At 37.4% G+C, this 22715-nt stretch overlaps 1 pseudogene; it reads right to left on the bottom strand.

The window, feature by feature from the left end:
• Positions 1 to 6186: 6186 nt before the first annotated feature.
• Positions 6187 to 6577, bottom strand: LOC101392582 (protein cornichon homolog 4 pseudogene; annotated as a pseudogene).
• Positions 6578 to 22715: the final 16138 nt, after the last annotated feature.

Genomic DNA, 22715 nt, shown 5'->3' with positions numbered 1-22715 from the left:
AAAAGATAAGTATTTTACATTACAAACTTATTTTCAAAGTCCAGAAAGAAACAAAGAACAACAGAAAAGCAAAACAAACAAAAACAAACCCGCATTTCCTCTAAAGAGAATGCAATGACCTTTAAGCTTCAGTTACACTTCTCGCCGCCCCGCAAGCAGCCACGCCACGGCCCAGGGCCTCTCGCTGATTGAGAGCACATTTTGAGTCCCCCACATTGTTCCTGGCAACGCTACTCCTGTGTAGCAAGCAGGATATTCAACTTGACAAGGCTCTTTCTTTCTGGATCAGGGAGGGAGCAAGGTTCTTGTCAGTTTGAATCATGAGCCCACACTTGGCAGAGCCGAGTGGACAGCCACGGTGGGGGAAGGTGCCATGTGCACGCCATCCGTGTGCCCGTCATGTGGGCCTCTCTCCCTGTCTCCCCATTAGTTCAACTGGCTTCAGGCTCTCCTGCACCGAGAGGGCCTCTCTACTATTTGGCCGGTGGATTTGCTTCTGACACTGAATCTCCTCGTTAGCCAGCTTCTAGAATTTTACTTGAAGGCTTCATCTCGCCACCCATATTTTTTCAGAGCTGTAGCTGGGAATATCCAATTCTGCAATTCTCAGGGTTTTAATGTTTTAAAACACATTTGTAAGAATGAAAATGCCTTTTTTGGAATCCACCTCAAAAGGCTTTTAGAAATCATCAAAAAACCCTGAAAACCTAGTATATACTGCTCTAAAAATAGTTTGTCTTGATTATTAGTTTTAAAAACTGAGCTCTAAAAGAATAACAAATAGAATTAATGAAAGATGATATCTGGAAATTCTGATTATGTAACGAAGAAAACAAAAGTGTCTTATTATTTCATCCCTTTACTCCTAAAAGTTCACACTTCAGCTATGTTTAAGAGGGAAAAAGAAGAAACCTTTATTGGTTAAGGATCCTAACACGTGTCTGAAAAGTAGTCTGGCCCATTTTTCTCTTCATAGGTATTGAGAACATATTTTTGATTGTTATATGAATGTGCAACTTTTTCCTTTGCTGTTTTTGTTTCTTAATCATGTAATAGCAGTAAAGCTTTTTGCAGGTACATGTAAATCTTTCTTTAGAGTATTTTACAGCAGTAGAGCTGTAGATTGCTTTAATTATATACAAACCAAGTAATTAAGGGAGGGAGAAAAAGAAAATGACTAATAATGTTAAATTCAGTTAAAGCAACTATTCTGTGCTTTCAATAATCCTTTTCAATAATGTTTTCAGCTGAATCCCAAACTCAGATTATAAATGTAACACTTTGCATAACAAACTCAGTGTTTTGACTAGTTACCTAACACTAAATGAAATGTTCCCGCACCTTTACATGCATGTCTACAGTTTAGCTTGCATTAGAATTGGTAACAGGTAACAACTATGGAAACATGGCTCTTCGGGGCTGTTGGCCATCTCCTTTTTCACTTTTTAGTTGTCTTGTTTTAGTTACACTCTGCTTGCCCCCTTTACCAGGATGTTATAGGGGCAATGTATTGTTATCATTCTATTACTGAGTAGCTTTTTCCCACTGGAGTACCTCTATGGATTGTTCTAATGCACTAAATCATCATTGTCATCATTCACTGATTATTATTTTTTGAGTATTTACTAACTTGGATGGTACCTAACAGGGCCCCTGATGCTATAGATTTTTTCAGTTATAGTTATAGTTCCAGCCCTAAAAAATTTGGCAGTCTAAAACCACTGATACAGACCAGCACCAAGATTAATGATTATTTATAAAATTTGAAAAAGAACTAAATATATAAGTATATGCAACTTATCACTTAAAATTAGAGCTGCATAGTATTTAGGATAAAGAAGAGTTGAGAGCTGAGCCCATAGGTAAGATCCAGAACAGTCGAGTAGAGATTAAAGTGCAAAGCAGAAAAATTTAGAGAGCAGGATTTATTTTTTCCTGAGGTCTTCAGGGCAGTGAAGATCTCTCCTGCTATAAATGGATGTGCAAGGAAATTCTTATGAAATTATTTAGAGTTGAAGGGGCGTCCATACCCAGCAGATGGATGAGGCTTCCATATTACTTATGACAAGAAAATATTGCTTAAAACCTATATTGATCACTAACCCTGGAGTATATAGTCTGAGGATTTGATTATGCTTTCTGAGATGGTTTCACCTCTCAGCTTTTGAGAGGAGATCGAGAAAGGACCCCTATGGCAGACTCCTTTATGTTGATATCTTCTGATACCACCGGAAATACATTGGATGGCAGGGGCTACCAGCTTACCAGGATCTCAAAGAGGCCCCACATCATTGAAAGATAACAGAACAGCCCAGGGTGGGGTAAGGGAGGAGGAGATAGAGAAATGAGGGGAAGTCACACTTAGGGAAATCTCACTCCCTAATTCAGTTAATAGATTGCCCAAGTACAAGTTGATGCAACACAAATGTTAGCTGGAAGTTTGATTTCTTCTTCTTCTTCTTCCTCTCCTTTTTGGTTTGTTTGTTTAGCTGTAATATATAGCTGTGTATTCTCATAAAAATGTGAAAAAAAGTTAAAATAGTTCAGAGATGATCAGATGAACTTTTCGTAGTGGAGGCAATAAACAACATTTTAAAATGGAATATAAAAATCACCTGTAAAAGGCTAGACTTTGAACTAACTGGGCATAGTAACATGTGTTCTGAGTTAGCAGTCTTGTGATTTTCGAATTATGCCACTGTACATAATAGAGCGTTGTTTGACAGACCTCACTAAGTGGCCTGGCACTAAACCAGATCTGTCATCTAGAAGAGAGGAAGGCAATTCCAATTTCATCTAAATAAGCTCATATTAAAATAAGGAAAAACAAATGTGACAGAGCTGCAGTAGCCTAGCCAAGTTAAAATGCTTACAAATATTTTATGTCTGTTATATAAGACTGCTTACTAATGGGAGAATCTTATGTGTAAAAGAGTGCCAGATTGCCTTTGATATAAGTTGGTAATAAAAATGTTATAAGGTTAGTATTTATGATCCATGTATGTTATAATAACATGCTTCCTGTGTTATTACTTTAACAGACACTAAGAAAAATCTATACAATGTGGTCACTTTCCTTAAATAGCATGTGCAACACGTGCACAATCAGCTTGGACGTTGAATCAACAATTTATTGTAACTTGTTACATATTTTGGAAGTAATAGCTTATATAAACACATGTGACTTTTCTTTCCTGCAGACAATGTCATGTGTGTTCTGAATCATGCTATGTTCCATTGCCACACAAATATAAAACTGTGAAAAATTAATAAATGTCATGTTTTAGTCAATACCACACAATGTTCTTTATTAGAGAAGGGGAAAAGAATATAGCTGAGTTAAAGTAATATAATAAATGATGAAGTTCTGAGATTTATGAATAAAGACACTTTATTTATTATACAAAGTTAAAGAATTTCCCCTTGGGGAAAAGAAAATGTAACATAACTCTACTGATGTATTTGAAACACAACAATAGGCTCCTAAAGGGAACAGTGCAATTCCCACCATTTCAATCTGCATTGGCAATTAGGAAAGATGGGAATAACATGAAAGAAAATAATCCCAACAGTATAGTAGATCATTTGGCAAAGGGAAGATTCTAATGATATTTTGGTTTTGAAGTCAACATAGAATTTTAAGTGTGATTCTTTAATGAATATTACTTTAGGAGACACACATGTACGGACACTCGTAATGTCAGTCCAGAAGTACTTAGGTGTTCCTGTAAAAAAGCATCATCAACACTGAATTTGAATCACTCTCCTCTGACCCATCCCAGCCACCTCGTTGACCTGTTGACTATTAACTGGGCATATTTCTGGAGGTAAATCCCACAGAGTGACTCTATTGAAGATGATGTCAGGTTTTTTTACAAGCCTGGGAAGACATTTTTAAGCAGGTGTGGTCATATGGCACATATGTGTGGGTGAGTTCTGTGACTAACATGGGATATTACTCCCATGATTCTGTCACATTATATGGCAAAAGTGAAGTGACTTTACAGGTGTGATTAGGGTCCTTAATCACTTGATTTTCAATTAATCAAAAGAGGGAGTATCCTGGGTGGGCCTGAACTAATCAGGTGAGCCTTGTCAAAGAGTGTCTAGAGATAAGGGACAAGAAGCAGCAGTAGATTCTCTCCTGTTCTCCTTGGAGAAGCCAACTGCCACAGTGTGGAGAGGGCCACAGTGTGGAGAGGGCCACAGTGTGGAGAGGGCCATAGTGTGGAGAGGGCCGTGTGGCAGGGAGAGGGCCTCAGGCCTCACAGCTGTAAGGAACTGAATTCTGCCAACAACCGGTGAGCTGGGAAGAGGACTCTGAAATAACATGAGATTGCATCTCCAGCCAGCACCTTGACGTAAGTCTTGTGAGACTCTGTGCAAAGGACCCAGCTAAACCATGCTCAGACTCCAGACCTACAGACACAATGAAATAATAAATAGTAGTGGCCGGCCCCGTGGCTTAGCGGTTAAGAGCACGCGCTCCGCTACTGGCGGCCTGGGTTCGGATCCCGGGCGTGCACAAATGCACCGCTTGTCCAGCCATGCCGAGGCGGTGTTCCACGTACAGCAACTAGAAGGATGTGCAACTATGACATACAACTATCTACTGGGGCTTTGGGGAGGAAAGGGAAAAAAAAAAGGAGGAGGATTGGCAATAGATTTTAGCTCAGAGCCGGTCTTCCTCAGCAAGAAGAGGAGGATTGGCATGGATGTTAGCTCAGGGCTGATCTTCCTCACAAAAAAAATAATGATAATAAATAGAAAATGTGTGTTGTTTTAAACTACTAAGTTTGGGGTACAAATTTATTTGTTACATAGCCAATCCAGATAGTCTACAAAGAGTCTATGTTCTCTTTGTCAGGATTTAGTTGCTCTCACTCCCAAGACATTCTCTTCCGGAACTGAAGTTCATGCCTTCAGTTCTGTGTTCTAAGGAAATGAGAATTGCTAGAAAATTTCCTCCTTGAAATAACTGAGTAACTTAGAGAGTTTCCCTAGCTCTCTAGTCTATACATCAAGAAATCTGGATTCTCTTAACTTTTATATGTAAACTTTTAACCTCTACATTTGTATAACGTTCCTGTAATACATATTTTTAGTTTTATGATGTTCCTTTCTGAACACACTTCAGTTTTCTCATATATCCTGTGTTGACTTAAATGGATTCAAGATCCCATAAAGAACCCGCCACTGAGAACAGAACAGATCCATTAGCCCTCGCCCTTATGCTTCATGCATCTCTGCATACCGTGTATAGGAGAATATTCCATTCATTTGGCTTTTTGTCTGTTTATTTGTAACTATACCAGCTGGAAATTGTTGATTCAAATTCAATTTGGATGTCCATTCTGACTTATGTCTCTTCTCTTTGTCATTGGAACCATAGCAGACGTTTCCCAATTTTAACTCTATTTTGTTTTGGAAACAATAGAATCAGGCAAATATTGACAGTTTGTTGTTTTTGCTTTGTTTCATTTTGCTTTAATTGTAGTAAAAAACACATACAATTTTCCATCTTAACCGTTTGTAAGTGTGCAGTTCAGTAGTATCAAGTATATTCATATTGTTGTACAACCAGTCTCCAGCACTTTTTCATCTTGCAAAACTGAAACTCTATACCTGTTTAACAACTTCCCATTTCTCCCTCCCCCAAGCCCCTGGCAACCACCATTCCATTTTATGTTTATATAAATTTGAATACTCTAAATACCTCATGTAAATGAAATCATATAGTATTTGTTTTTTGGGACTGCCTTATTTTGCTTAGCATAATGTGCTCATGTTTCATCTATATATTAGTCAGGGTTATATATTAGTCAAGGTTCTCCAGAGAAACAGAACTAATAGCATATACCTCCAACCAGCACCTTGAGAGAGATATATGTGCTATATATGCAAACATTGAGATTGTATAGTAGGCAGAATTCCAAGATGGTCTCCAAGAGTGCTGCCCTCTCCTGTGCATGCCCTATATAATCCTCTCCTCATTAGTGTGGGTGGGAACTTTTTGTTGTTGTTGTTTGTTTGTTTTTTAAATACTTAATAGGGTACAAATAGTTTTTTGTTCAAAGAGGAAGAAATATACTGCTATGGTCACAGTTCCAAGGATGATCCAAGCAGTCTCTGGCTCTCAGCTGTGCACTGTAGTGTAGGTTGACTTCAACCACAGCTTCTCCAGCTTCAGTCATTTATCAAAGCTGAAATCATACTATAAAGATACATGAAGAGAGAGAACAGGTAGAAACCCAGCATGATCATGGCTTCTTTCCTGTGTGACTTCAGCTGCCCTGGATTGTGTATTTCTGTTGTAGCAAATACTCCCATGCTACTGCCTGACACCATAATGAACTGCTATATATATTCCAAGAGGCAACAGGCAAATTGAGAAAGAAGATGAACCAGTGCAATGAAATGAGCATTAATGCAGTGACAGTGATATTGCCAGTAAATTCTGGAATTTCCCACTTGTTTAATTTCACCAGCATGATCTAGCATTAACATAATCACATTCTAAATCAGACAATGTAATTATGAAATACCCTGAGAGGAAGACAAGCACACAACAGTCCAGGAGAGAGGACGAACCACCACCTCTATCCTCTTCTCTCTCTCTCGTTGTTTTTTAATTGTGAAGTTTACTTCTGTGCAATTTGTTTGATCATCTTCCCTAATTCTCTGATTTTTTTCTGAGTAAATTGTTGAGTTTTATTCTTTCTTTTTTTTTGGGGGGGGGGTGTTGGAGGGAAAGGAATATCGCTGCACAGACTGTTAGAGAAACAAGGTAATGATTGGCTATCGAATGGCAGTGCCAGTGCCTTCGTCAGAGCTTTCCGAGTGGTTGACGCAGGCATTCGTGCTCCTGCTAAAGCTGTACCTATAACTCTCTCAAGCAGGAGGGCAGACACCCAAGATTCCTATAGTGAATCCTGGGGCCAGAGAAAGGGGACAAGGATTCTATGTTGCTTAGCGCTGCTGTGAGGGATCGCTTGGTGAACATAGAATCCGCCTACCTTCACAGAAAGCCTGCTCTGCCACAGGTGCTCATTTTCTGTGGAGCCACAACTGCAATCAGGGTTCTGTTATCAGACATTGTCTTTACTGCCAGCTACATGGGTACTCTCTTCTGGGTTAATGAAATGAATTTAGATTCCATACTGGTTGATCCACATCTCATCTACACATATGAGAGAAAACAAAGAAGCATCAAGATATAAAAAGGGAAAAACTAATCTGCATAGAAGACAGATAGGAAACCGAAGAAAATATTAAAATAGTTATAATTAGTATCCTCATGGAAATTTTAAATAATAATATCATATCCACTAAAACAATTCAACAATGGGGGCTGGCCCAGTGGTGCAGTGGTTAAGTTTGCACACTCTGCTTCTGGTGGCCCAGGGTTCACGGGTTCAGATCCCGGGTGCTGACTTATCACTTATCAAGCCATGCTGTGGCAGGTGTCCCACATATAAAGTAGAGGAAGATGGACATGGATGTTAGCCCAGGGCCAATCTTCCTCAGCAAAAAAGAGGAGGATTGGCACCAGGTGTTAGCTCAGGGCTAATCTTCCTCACAAAACAAAACAAAACAATTTGACAACAGATAAAAGAGTACTGAAAAAATTCCTGGAAGTTAAACTTAATTCTTCATGTGTCACTTTTCATCTTTCATGTATTAAGCTGATTTTCTAAACCAGTGTTTTAGGTTTCAGTGTGTGGTCCTTGTACCAGTAACGTAAGTATCAACTGAGAACTTGTTAGAAATGCGAATTCTTGAGCCCCAACATAGACCTGCTGAATTAGAAACTCTGGGGATGGATCCCAGCGCTCTGTGTTTTATTGAGCCCTGCAGATGATTCTGATGTGTGCTAACGCCTGAGAACCACTGCTTCACTGCATGTTGGAATCACGAAGGAACTTTAAAAACTGATGACTGGCTCCTACCCCAAGCAATTCTGATTTAATAGACTTGGGGTGCAACTGGGCTTTAGGAGTTTTACAAGTTTCCCACGTTGTTGTAATGTGCAGCTAAAGGTGAGAACCAATGATCTATATCTACTGGGCTCAGACAATTAGATTCCTTTCCAGATCTAGTTAAAGCAGTGGTTTCCAAACATGTCTGTTGGAATCACCTGGAGAACTTCACAAATACCTGATGTGGTATGGCACCCCCAGAAGTTGTGGGTTAATGGCTCTGGGGTTTGGCCTGGGCTTTACAAAACAAAAATCAGGCCGTTCCAATGTGCAGACAAGTTTGGGAAACAGTGGGTTAAAGACTAAATTCCTAGTTCTAAAGATATATTCCTAGTTCCAAAGACTAAATTCCTAGATCTAAAGCAGACACTAAATATATGACCTTACAAAGACTAATTATATATATACATATCTATATGTATAACTGAAGTAAGATTTAACTGACTCCCAACATCCGTAAACAAAATGGAGGTTAAAAAAAAGATCATAGCCCGAGGTAAGGGAAAGAGAGCAGTGCTTCTCAACCTTGGCAGCACATTAGAATCTCATGGGAGCTTTTAAAACCTCTAAGACCTAGGCCTCACCCCAGACCAATTAAATCAGACCCTCTGGGTATAACTGAGGTATCAGTATTGTTGAAATTAAACCAGAACATTGCAGAGCAATCAAAGGTTCAGTATTATTTAAATCTCCTCAGAAGGTTCCAGAGGGCACCTGAAGTTGAGAATCATGGGTTAGAGTGTCGCATCATTTAGAGTGAGAAGATTTATTCATTCTAGCATTCTTATAGGTCACAGAGGAGCTGGACCTGGCTATGTGCTCAGGGAAGGAGTGACAATGTCACCAGCAGGGCTAATGATACTGGCACCAGTATAGGACCTTTCCTGATACATGGCTATCTGGTATACTTTTGGTTTTTATTATGAGTGGTTTGGCATTTTGGTGGCTGGATGCCCCCTGTACAGGTCACACAATAATCTTTTAATATTATATTATTACTAAAAGTAAAATATTTGAGCCCAATAAAAACTGCTGCAGTAAAACTGAGTTGCAATAGCTTATATCGGAGCAGTGGTTTTCAACCAGCAGTGATTTTGTCCCCCAGAGGGTATTTGACAATGTCTGGAGACATTTTGGTTGTCACAACTGTGGGAGGAGGGAGAGCTTCCACTGGCATCTAGTGAGTAAGGCCAGGGAAGCTTCCAAACATCCTATAATGCACAGGACACCTCTCCATCCCAACAAAGAATTATCCAGTCTAAAATGTCTATAGTGCTGAGGTTGAGAAACCCTGCTTTTGTGGAGAGCCTGCAGGCTTCAACTGTTTCAGGGGAAAGTGTAGACCAATGGTAGAAAGTCAATTACAAAGGAGAATTTGCTTAGGGGAGAGTCCAGAAAATCTCCAGAACTTCTTGATAGACCCAAATACTCTGAAGACCACACCTTGTTCCTAAGAAAAGAAACTCAGTCACATAGTGCTTTTGAATTGACAACTATTATCGCAGCTTCTATTGAAAGTTTGCGCCTATGTTTCTCAAAGTAAATTTAAACCTACATATTAAATATATTCTAACAATAGAACCCTATCTCTGTGTAAATATATTTAAACCAACCGACAAATCAGCTAAAGGATTTCTTACTTTCATGCTTTTGTTCCCTCTGCGGCCCTGAGAGTCCTTGTCTATCTTCTGTCCAGGCTGGTCCAGGTACATTTTTTAAGTGATAGTCGAGGAGTCAAATCCTCCAGAAAGCCTTGCTTGGCCTAGGAGCCTCATGCTAGGAGGTGTCCCTCCTTCATGTTGTCAGAATCCTCTGTGCACATTTCTATCATAGTACTCACATAAATATTTTAAAATATGTTTCAGACTCCTTAATATACTGTATTTCTTGAAGGTAGAGCATTTGCTCTGTGGTTCCAGGAACTAGCAAAGCCCTTGGCACATTGTAGGTACGCAAATTTTTGTCAAATAAACAAATGCATGATAATACATTTGCATCATTAGTTGTTCCTTATGCAATACTAGGAAAACAACTATTTTGGATTAACTTTTATGTAGGCAACTCAGATCTATCATATCAAAAACAGTATTGAAGTTCATTCAACCACAAAAGCCCACATTTATACTTGACTCATTTGTCAGTGCTGCTTCCTGCCTCTCCTAGTCACTTTCAACCCTCATTTTTAGAGTTCAAGGTCACTGAGCACAAATAATAAATTGTTTCTCTTTTCCGTATGAAATACTGTAAAAATCTAACCAAAATGGATTAGCAAGAAGCCATGGAGTATAGTGTGGTTTTTTCAGACACATTTTTAAAAAAATCTTCATGGAAATACATTTTGAGTGTTTTAAAATATTTTTACAAAGAACAAAAGGAGCTTGAACCTTTGACCTTCTGAGAATATGTTTTCCAGCTCCTTCTGGCTGTATCTGCCAAAGTCCTAGTTCTAGGCACTGGTAAGTTATTTTTAATCGTTTGTGCCTATTCATTTTGATTAAAGGAATTGGAGGAAAAAAGAAAGTGAGCCACTCCAGAAAGAGCTACAGAAAGTATGTCATTAACATTTTTCTACTGCCAAATTTAGTCATCAACTTAATTGCAGAGATTTAATTGTTCTCATGAGGTTTTCACAGTGACTGCTTCATTGACCATCTTGTTCTACAAAGAAAATATATGTACAGTCCCTGAAATTCTGTATTATTTCTTGGAAAAGATCTGCATTTAGCTGACAGAGAAAGCAAATATACTTAGTTCAAGATACGTATTTGTGGGAGTTTTGGAGAATAACTGTGGCAAATCTAAGAATACTTCTCATTCCTTCAGTACCTGACAGCTAAAGATCTCAATGTACCATTCAAGGCATATCCGAGTCAGCAGCTAGTCAACAAATAATAAAACCTCTAATAAAACCTTCTTTCCCTTTGTTTATATTTAACAAAAATAGAAAGACCATTGAAACGCAGACTAAAGAAAAAACAAGACTATAAACTTTAAGTCTGACTCACTGAGGACTTTTTATGTCTTCCCTGGTGCTGTATCTCAATTGTTTATGTACTTTTGCTATATTTCTGTGAGTTCTCTTCCTGTTCTCCCAAGATAATTTTGTGTTGAGGAGGAGGAAAGAATGAAGTTTTGTGCTTTAGAGCTGAGAGACTAGATTCCTATATATGTACCTTAACATTGCTGCTGACTTGTACTGTATAATTAACATCTACATGGCGTTCTATTCTCTGTATTCCCCATACATCGTCACCGGATACAGGTTAATTCCAACTAAAAGACTCTTAAGTCTTATTTCATCTCATTACACCCACCACAACTATATTTATATGTGTGTATAAATATACAGATTTACATTATTGTTCCAAGGGCAAAGTTTAATGGTTTTAGAAACCACTAATTATCTAATTTGATAGATGTCATAGAAATAAAAATATAAGATGCATTTTCAAAGTTATATATACACACATACACGTATGCACGTGGGGTTGTGCTCACTAGGTATAGAAAAGTGGGAAGCATGAAGATTTGGTTGAGAGTGGCATTTGCTCACACATGTTTGAGGAGTGGCAAAGACACACAGACATGAGTAAATCCATAAATATATATTTAACCTCTCCTTACAATTTAGGTAAATCAATTACCTGTAAATTTGGGTGTTGAACTAGATTATGTAGATTTCTTATTTCTATAAATTTTAGGATTCTATGAATGAGTTTTTTAAAAACATTGCATGTGCCCACCAAATTTTCCATCTAACGGTGAAGGCTGGAATCTCTCCTTGCGGTCCTCCCAAGAGTGTTTAGATTTTTAAAAATAGAAATATGTACCCTAGTCCATCTTTTTCATTTTTCTGATTACTTGACAGCTCTTTCTTCAGATTCTCTATGAATCATCCATTGAACCATTAGAGGTTGTATTCAGAGGTTTAGTAAGGAAAGAAAATTGTAGAGAATGTTTTCCAAAGAAAGAATATGAAAAGCTAGGTGATAAAATTTGCTGTCTCTTTCAAGGGCCAGTATCAACAAATGACAACACTTTCTTCCAATTTTCTAATTTGCAACTGTTGTCTGAAATAAAGAATCTAGGTAAAGGTTAACTGAAGAAGTTTATTCAGTAATCAAAGGGAGGAATTCGAATCGGGGGAAATAGTCCAACAGAGTATTCTGAGGAACTGCTCTGGGGTCTACAGATCTGAGTGCAGTTTGTATACCTTTTAACAAAGCAGTGTCTGTGTAGGAAAGGGCTTACACATATAATAGCCATCTACTTCAAGGATAACAAGAGCTTTTTGGTTATACATCAAACAGGGCTTATAACGTTGGTGTGTACTTAAGCGTGGAGGGAGGCAAGGACCAGAGTCATCACTTTTTCTCTCAACCTCTAAGAAATGCAGCTGGGAAATGTGGGAGTGAGGTGGCCATCATCCCTTCCTGTTGCTGATTCATCCTACTGGTGTCCTCAGTCACGAGATGAGGGGCTGCCAGGTCATGTAGACACGTGCTTAGGAGGCCTGCAGAGCTGCTTCACAGGACAGCGTGGATTTTTATTGTACTGACTTGAAGCCTATGCAGCTTGCTTCCTAGATTCACCTGTTAGACCAGGGAGGGGGTCCCAGTTTCATTCACACAACAGCTCAGCTTACTTTAAAACATTTCATTACTTAAAATTATTTCAGAGATGTATATGCTGCGTGAGAAGAATGACTTGTTTGACTATTTTAACACTTAATGCCGTCCTGGATACACAGCAGCTGTCAAGCAGTATTGTTTATCCACGGAGAAATGTTATCCAGTGAAAGGAGGAGTCCTGAATATATTTTTCTCCTGGAAAATAAAATAATAGCGACTAAATGAACTACTTTTACAATTCTATATTCCAACATATAAACTTGGTTGCAGATAACAGAATCTACTCTGGTTAGTTTAAGTAGCAGGGGATTACTAAAAAATGTTAGAAATGTAACAGAACTTGTGGAAGGGCTGAAGGAATAGACTCTAAGGCTGAATTTACAGTAATAATTCCAATCATCACACTGCAGAACTGCCACTGCCCACGCCAGAGCCACAGTACTTTTACTGAAATCAGGCTTTTTCTTTTGCTGAGCCCAGAACCATGCTTGGTTCCGTGACAAGAAAACTGTCACAGCTGCCGACAATCTCAGTTATTCTCCATCTCTGCCACGCCCCCCCCGGTGCCCTGGCCTTTCCTCACAATCTTGCTTCCCGATTAAATTTCATACAAGTGCATCTGATTAGCGGAAAATGCACCTAGCACAAAGAAGGAATATGTTGATTTTTAAAATTCTACCTTGGAAAGGTTTACAATGTGGAGGACTACCAACATGTGAGAATGAGGTTCAGAAGCTTGGAGAGAGCAGCAAATGACAGATGCCTACTCTATGAACTCTTTATTAAGCAAAACCTCTCAATAGTGTGGTGTTACCTTTATAATGGTTTTAAATATTATTGTGGTTCCATTCTGGGATCTGAGAGCCAGAATAAGAAAAACCAGGAAGTTAAGTGGCTGGCCAGCATTGGAATAATGCAACAAAGAAGTCAGGACTTGCTGGTTACCCTGTGTTAAATTATCCAATTTAGCAAATATTTTAGGCTTCCTTGATATGGCATCAAGTTCCATTTCAACATGGGAAGACTAATTTGTCAGTTGAGGGCCATTTTAACAAAAATTGTATCTCTCAGTTGCTAATGAATGGTTAGGTCATGAGTTCTGGATCAAGCCAATAAAAATCCAAAGGTTTCAGTTCACATAACCTTTGGATTGCTAAAATTACCAATTTATTTTTGAACAGTTCTCTACAGAGAGCACATGTCATGATTAAATGAGAATGACCTCCCCATAAAGAGTCCTAATTTTCTCCACGTGATGACTAGCTGGATATTCTCTCCAAACCCAGGCAGCTTATTTCATATGGATATTGAAGACTTTAGAGTAATATAAGAAAAATGTAAATAATAACATAAATACAATAAATAAAATAATATACAATAATATATACAAATAAAGAATGTAAATAATATAAGAATACATAGAGTTAGAATCTAAAGTAAAATTTATTTTTACATTTGAGAAATGAACAATATCATCCACATTTGTGTTTTCCAGAGTATGAAAGCATTATAATGGAATATTTGAGGACCTAACGCAATTTTACCGGCTTTCTTTTCTTTGGACCAAATATGTGTGGCAAACATTTCATACAAATAACAGCATGTGCTCGAGGTTCAGGCAAGCACATAATTGCTTAATGAAAACAATTAGTAGCATTAGAAAACACTTATCTGATCTTTTCTCTTTCCATACCCATGAATGGATCTATGTGAGAAATACTCATGTGAATTTATGGCTATTACAATATTCCTTTTCACAACTTATGTCCCTCAAAGTATTTTCAGAGCTTACCTCATCTTTCTCCCAAGCAAAACCTTCTCTATATTGGACCTGTTTTCCCCACCTTCATACCAACCTCTCCTCTTTTCATATTGCTCATGGCTGTAGCCATTCTTTGTCTTTTGTTTTTTGTTATCACTTCTGCCGAATCTGCTGCATTCTCTTTCTTGCTCTTCCTCTACTTAAATTCCTTTTAAAGAAATTTTACAAAGATTTTCTTGTATATGCTGCTCTCCCTTATGAACTCAATGGGCTGTCACCCAGTGGGCTGACTGTAGAGCCAGTGCTTCCCGTGGCAGGGCAGAAAGGGTGGATCCAGGACATGCTGGGATGATGGTCCCTACATAGCTAACATGGACACGTATTTGTTTCTTCATGGGCTAGGAAATTTTACTTGAAGAGTTGTTAAGACAGAAGGATTTTAATCCTAAATTTTAGACTATCTTCTAATAATACTGAAGGAAAAAAGGAGAAAACTGTTGATATTTAAGAAAGTTTTCAGAGCAAAGAAATGACAGAGGCCTTAACCAAATGAAATACCTGCATCTCACACTCAGACGCTTTTGAGGAAAGGGCAGGGCTGATGGAGAGTAGGGTTTAAGCAGTGTTTAGAAAGTGTAGAATGCAATAAATACTGTTAAGATTGTTTTTCAGCTAGGAAAAGAACATACATACTCCCTAAGGATAAGTATATGTTTTAGCAATATATATTTCCTTATTTACCAGAATAAGTGTTCAGTGAACAAAATGGTTTTTATTGATTAATTGATTTTTGGTAGGATGGTTTCTGACTGTTTAGCTCATCTGGCAAAATAATGTGATATTAGTTTTAACTCCAGATGGTTTTCCCAACTGTTTCACAAGCAAGAGAGAGAGAAAGAGAGAGAGAGAGAGAGAGAGCACCTACTCTTGAATATGGCTGGGTGTTTGAGGATGTAAAGCCAAACATGGCATAGCTGTTTTGGGGGCTTTTATTCTAGCAGGAAATCCATACCATGGGAGGGAGTGATTTATTCTGTCTCAAGGATCAAGGAATTCTTCATAGAAGAGTTGTTGACTGATCATGGTTTTTAAAGCAGTGTTTCTCAATGTCTAGTGTGGTGGTTCTCAGTTCTTGCAGATATTAGATATTATTCTTTTCAGACATTAGGAAAACAATCTCCTGGGAAGTCCTTAAATCACGCAAGAGTCTAAACATCATGGGAGTGCTTCCCCACCTCCTCCAAGATCCTCGGGTATTCTACTGCACAGCCTGGGTTGACAATCCCTGGTGCGGTGCCCATTATTTGTGTCAGAAATACCTAGGTTCTCGGGGTCTCAGGGTGTGGGGCAGTTGGAAGAAGTATCTCAAAGGATGCTTGTACACCCGGATGTTTGAAAACTTGAAATACTAGACAAAATTTTACTGGGTGGATTGAAGATGGTGGGAGAAGAGGCAAGGTAGGGGCAACAACCTGTGCAAACCTCCAGAGGCGTGAAGCTGGATGGTGGATGATGAAGCTGCAGATTAAAAGAAAGGGCCCCATTATGAAGAGCGTAGTATGCCAGCTAAGGAGCCTGACTCTTGCCAGGCAGGTGAGGAGAGCCATTGAGGATTTTAAAGGCCCAAGTGACATGATCAGAGATGAATTTAGAAGGACCACTCTGGTGGGAGTGTGCAGGAAAGGCTGACGAAAAGAAGACCAATATGGAGATTATTGAAAAAGTCCAGGTGGTGGATGGACAACGATGAGAAAACAAAAGTCCCACATATATTTAAAAAGAAAGATTCACAGAACTTGGAGGTTTATTGAGAAAAAGAAAGGTCTAGGAGGACTTCCACCTTTGTTTGTTTGATTGTTTTTGCTTGAGCGGCAACAGCACGCCTGGAGTTTCTACTTTACATGTAATTAATTAAAGGGAATACAGCATGCCCAGTCTATGTCCTCTATGAAGGTTACATAATAATACGTGAGTGCAGAGATACATGCCATGTTGACAAGTAGAAAAATGGAACCATTATCAATCAGTAAATGAACTTCCTGTAGCTGCTAACGAGAAATCTAGTTCACTTGTTGGTGAATTTTAGGGTTAATAGTTGCATGCAGTATCAACCGAATCAAGATCTAGCTTTGGGAATACAGTTCTGAAAATTCAGATGTAGTGCGGCAAGACTAAAAGGTAAAATCAGTTATTTTCTGACCATTCTAGGTTTTACTAAACTGATGTAGAACTTGTGGGAACAGTTCTGATTGGGAGCTGGACCTCCCATGGCTTCACCTATTATATCAGATTCTCTCTGGAGTTAGAACTGGAGACTTTATTTTTGAGTGTTTTTGTTTGGTTGGATTATATTTCATAATTTAACAACAGTATATGAGAAATAACTAATAAAATTGTTTTAAGGAGTGCTGTGAATGTAAAATATGAACAAACACATAATGTGCTTAATGAACTGTAAAAATAAAAAAGTAGATTAGTATCCTATGAAACTTTAGCAAGTTAGTTACAATACAACGAGAGACAAAGGCATATGTATTTTCCTTAGCTGTGCGTGGGAAAGGAATTTCACATATCCCTGGTTTGTGGGTGATAACTGCTGTGCTGACTCACCGAAAGAAAAAAGGGTGTTATATTCACCAAGGACAGAGTTGGGAAATTAAAAATGAAGCAATTATGGCAAATGCATGTGTTATTTTCAAATTTCAATCATTTATTTAAATAGTTTAATGACTCCCAAGTGCTATATATGGTTTGAAATAAAATTATCTAAAAATGAGTAAAATTATTTTTTTGGAGAGTTACAGTATGCAAAATGATAAAGTCACTGGAAATTGGTAAACTTCCGTGGACGTGTATGTAAGTCAGTCAATACGTGAAAGAATTAGTTTATTCATTAGTTGTTTAGTTAAACAAAACTATTTTAATGAAAATAGCCAGTCATCTTTTTTGATTGTAAGAAAAAGTCATTCTCACTGCAAATTTTTTATGAAGAAGAAAATAAAGATCATCCACTTTTTCCTCCACCCAAAGATAACTACGACTAATATTTTGGCTATGCATTCATAAAAAATAGTCTTGGATGTTATCTTCCTTAAGCTATTTACGTAACCTGATCTTTTTCTCTCAATAATGTGGTGTGTACTCTTTTAATGTCAACCATTTTATTTTATTATTATTTTTTTATTTTTTTATTTTTTTTGAGGAGATCAACCCTGTGCTAACATCTGCCAAACTTCCTCTTTTTTTTTTTGCTGAGGAAGACTGGCCCTGGGATAACATCCGTGCCCATCTTCCTCCACTTTATACGGATGCCACCACAGCATGGCTCACCAAGCAGTGCATTGGTGCGCGCCTGGGTTCTGAACCTGCGAACCCCGGGCCACCACAGTGGAGTGCGTGCACTTAACCACTTGCGCCACCGGGCTGGCCCCCTGTCAACCATTTTAAATGGTTGTTAACCCCCTACCATTGGACTTCTTTAAGTTCTTACTATTTTAAAAAATATAAACAAAACTGCAGTGAGCACGCTTGTACACATACCTTGCCACACTCATCTGTCTAATTACTTTCTTAGGATGACTAAGTTAGTAACCTCAAATTATATAACCATATTGATGTTTGAAAAGGTATGTACAATTCAGACTCATATTGTTACTGAAAATATTTAAGTCCTAACCAATTTCATAGCTGAAAAATATCTGCCTCAACAACTTTTAATATTTTTTGGACATTTATATATTCTGTATACATGATCCAGCTCATTACTACATTTTCTATTGTTTTATCATTTATTTAAATTTTTATGTAATTCAGAATATCAATCTTTTCCTTGGAAAGTTGTTCCCAACCTTAAAATTATAAAAATAACTTCTTAAATATTCTTTATATTTTATTATTATTTTCTTCCAATTAAATTATTAGTTCATTTGAGGTTTTGGGCATTAATTCATTTGAGATTTTTTTTTTTAATTTTTTTGCTCAGGAAGATTTGCCCTGAGCTGACATCTGTGCCCATTTTCCTCTATTTTGTATGTGGGTCACTGCCATAGCACGGCCATGGTCAAGTGGTGTAGGTCCACACCCAGAAACCAAACCCAGGCCGCCAAAGTGGAGCACATTGAACTTAACCACTAGGCCACAGGGCCAGCCCCTCATTTGAGATTTTTGGTATGAGGAAAGAACACAATATTTTTTCATCAAAATCCAGTTGTTCCAATGTCATTTATTCTTTAATTCATCGTTTCCCCCACTGATAGAAAAATGCCGATTTTTTTACATATTAAATCCTCAGGTATATACTTAAGTCTGTTTTGGGAATCTTTAGTGTATTTCATTGAGTTTTCCATTCTTTTCTCAGGAAGAGTTTGATTATATTTTTACAATAGGCTTCTAATACCTGGTAGAGCAAATTCTCATTTTTATTTTTAAAATTTTCTAGTAATACTAACAGATTTATTAATTTTAGTGAACTTTAAAATAATTATAAGATTTTCCTCCAGTTCAATTGGGCTGTTAATTAGGATTCATTATGTTGATAGGTTAATTTTTAGAAAATTTATATCTATACAATACAGAGTGTTACCACCCAAGAATAAGGCATGTGACTTTGTACTTTAAGGCTGTTTTTAACTCTTCAGTTGAGTTTTAAAGTTTTCTTTACTTGATTACTGCCTATTTCTTGTTAGGTTTATTCCTACGTGTTTTATGTTTTTCGTGATTGTTTTTATTGTCGTTGTTGCTATGTGAATGGATCTCTTTTCCTAATATTAAGACATAATAATTTTGCATATTTATTTTGGAATTGATTCTTTTACTGAACTCTTAATGTTTCTGAAGATTTTCCTTCGATTCTCCTGGATTTTCCTTGTATTGTATAACTCGTAAATTATACTTCTTTCACCCTATCCTTTACACATTTATCAGTTCTGTTATAGGATGGGTCTTCTGAAACAACATTACAAGTAGTAGTGAGTGTATACAAACCCATTTGGTCCTTGACTTAAATGGGATTATCTGTTGTATTTTGCTATTAGGCATAAAGCCTGCTACAGGTATACACAGACACACACACACAGATGAATTTCAATAAGTCTTTTTTTGTAATCAATTGAGATGATTATATGACTTTTTTTCTTTTTTGAACCATTAATATGGTGAACACCATACATATCCTATTCGTATGGCACCAGAGATAGTTATGAAATTCCTGTTGGTTCTGGAACAATTTTTTAATCTAATATGGTGGTCTCCAAATCGGGGTGGTACATTCAGATAACTGAGAGAAAAAAATGTTAAAACTTCTATTTCAATAATCTATGTCTTTTTAAAACCACTGCATAGTACATTAGTAGGACATTACATCCATAAACTTTTTAAATAAATAAACACATATTTGGTTTGCACACTCAAAATTTTGTCCTGCACTGGTCTCCTACATAAGTGATAAGAGATGCTGGACTTTCACTGTTTTGCTGAATGAAGGAGAAATTATCTCCTTTTGTGAAATTAGGCTACTTTCTGAGGTCAATCATCTCAAACTAAATTGATTTTTACAGTCAGAACTTTTTTCTTTCAATCATATTGGTTATATTGATGCTATGATATTTGATACATAAATATCTGTTCGTAAAATTCAATTTCTCATGGCCTATGTGAATAAAAAAAATGCTCCATATTCCAATTTAGTGTTTGAACATTAAATATTTTGTCATATTAAATCTGTGCATGTTGCTTTTATTTTTCATATTTTCCTGTTGTATTTTTACCCATCCACTTTTTGATGTACATTTATTTATACTCATTATGCTTAACAGAAAAACACTAAAGATAATCCCAATATGAATTTGTATACTGTCACTACTATTTTAAATATTGTTTCACAAGAGTAACTCAATAATAGAACCTAAAAATCTGGAAAGGGTAAGGCACAAGTATTATTATTCACAGATTTTATGATTCATAGTTTTGTTTAACTAAATAACTAATGAATAAACTAATTCTTTTATGTATTGACTTACTTATATACACAGCCATGGAAGTTTTCCTATTTCCAGTGACTATCATTTTGCGTACTGTAACTCTCCAAAAAAAATAATTTTACTCATTTTTAGATAATTTTATTTTAAACCATATATAGCACTTGGGAGTCATTAAACTATTTAAATAAATGATTGAAATTTGAAAACTATTTTATGAAAACTATTTTAATGAAAATAGCCAGTCCTCTTTTTTAATTATAAGAAAAAGTCATGCTCACTGCAAATTTTTTATGAAGAAGAAAATGAAGATCATCCACTTTTTCCTCCACCCAGACATAACTACGACTAATATTTTGGTTATGCATTCATAAAAAATAGTCTTGGAGCTTATCCTCCTTAAGCTATTTACGGAACCTGATCGTTTCCTTAAGGTCCAGAGGTACTTTTTTAAATATGCCTTTTATTTTTTGGAGTAAGGGTTCCAAAATATTTTCTTCACTCTTCTTCCACTGTGGTGTTGCTTTTCTCCCCCAGGTGATAGTTTTCGTTGGCTCTGTGGGCGTCTTATTTCCAGCTTCTTATCCTGGCTGTGGTGGAGTCCAGCGTTAGGCCAGGACTCCTGTGAGCAGACCCTCCTGGACTCTCTCCCAGTTAACCAGTTAACCTTTAGACCTTTAGCTGGAGGGCTGGACGCAGAATAGCATTTGTGTTGAGTCTCTTAACTATCACGTGCACTGAAGGAAATAGAGGTGGGAGGTGGGGCAGCTTGAGTAGAACAGCAGCAAGACTGTATGTTTCCTCTGATCACTCTCCCTCTGTCCTTGGCCGTGGACTACAACCCCCTACTGCAAGTGGGAGTCTTCCAGATCTCAGCAGTTTCACACTCATAAGAACACTTCAGCCTGAGGGGAAGTGGTGGGTGGACGACTCATGGCTCAAACTCTTTTGTTTGCTGCTTAATCTGCCTGCATACAAATGAGGTTTTTGTTTTCCAAAAAAGTATCCTTCAGGAAAGTAGATACTGCCTTAAATATGAATTCCTATAAAACCTTCTCTTGTAGTGGGCTATATCTCAATTATTTGATTTTTAGCCTAAAAAGTTGATCTGGGGAAAGATCTTAGCCTGAGATGACTGTAGTCAATGCTAGAGAGATCTCATACACAGCTTATGAACTTATTTCCTCATAGTATGACAAATGTGGACCGTCATTATAAATAAATTTTTTAACACTTATAATTAATCTTAAAAAGGCAATATAGAAAAAAAGGAAGAAAGCAATAGTTATTTTGGAAATTATAAATATAAATCTATATGTTAAAAAAATGAGAAATAATGAGTATCTTAATGGTACTTGAGTGGGTTCTTCTGTCTAGGACAAATTTTCCACTGGTAGTATCTTAAATGGATTTAAAATGGTTCGTATTGCATATCTAATATATTAGAAAATCCTGTTAGTTCTACCTATAAACTGAGTGGTTCGCGCCACCTCCGTTGCTGCCTCCTGGTCAGGCCACCGTGGCTCTCACGTGGATTACCGCAGCAGCCTCCAACTGGTCTTCCGACTTCCGCCCTCCCTTCTCCTACCAGGCATTCTGAACACAGCTGCCCGAGTAATCTTTTCAAAATATAAGCCAGATCATGACGTTCCTTATTCCCCAAACTCTGTAACTCCTTCCTTTTTCTGAGTACAAGCCAAAATCTTTACAATGGCATGTGAAACCTGCATGATCTAACTCCAGCTCCTGCTCCACAGACAGGCTACTATCTTAGCGCTTTTGCATTGGCCGCTCTTTCTGCTTGAAACACTCCCACGTAGCTCCTTGATTAACCCTTTCGCTTGCTCCAGGTTTTGCCCCAAGTGTCACCAGCTTCATGATGATCATACTGTTAAAAATTGTATTCTCCTCCATTCTCAATCTCTCTTACTGTGCTCTGTTTTCCCTAGAATGCCTTTAATCTTTCAATATTCTATATAATTTACATGTTGGTTATATTTATTGTTCACTGTTTGTCTACCCATGCTAGGGTGTAAGCTTTAGCAAAGCAGGGAATTAAAAAGAAAAGCTTTCTCACCTGATAAGTACCAAGTGCCTAGAACAGTGCCTGACACAGGAAGCACTCAATAAATGTTTATGGAATGAACAAATGTGCTTATTCACTTCACCTCAGTAAGTACCTTCTAAATACCCTCTACATCCCTAGCTCCATCCCACGTGCTTATAGAAGATTCCAAAGATGAATGAGACGCTGCCTTTGAATTTGAGGTACTTACCATCTATTAGGAGAATTGAGATATGATTTAATTATTATGGAGGTAATTAAATATTATAACGTGTGGTAATAGCTACAAACTTTATGAGCATT

The sequence above is a fragment of the Ceratotherium simum genome, chromosome 5 (assembly GCF_057802395.1).
Source record: "Ceratotherium simum simum isolate JZ-2026a chromosome 5, ASM5780239v1, whole genome shotgun sequence".
Lineage (NCBI taxonomy): Eukaryota > Metazoa > Chordata > Mammalia > Perissodactyla > Rhinocerotidae > Ceratotherium > Ceratotherium simum.
Note: the sequence above shows the minus strand (reverse complement) of the source record. Positions and strands in the feature narration are given on the sequence as shown.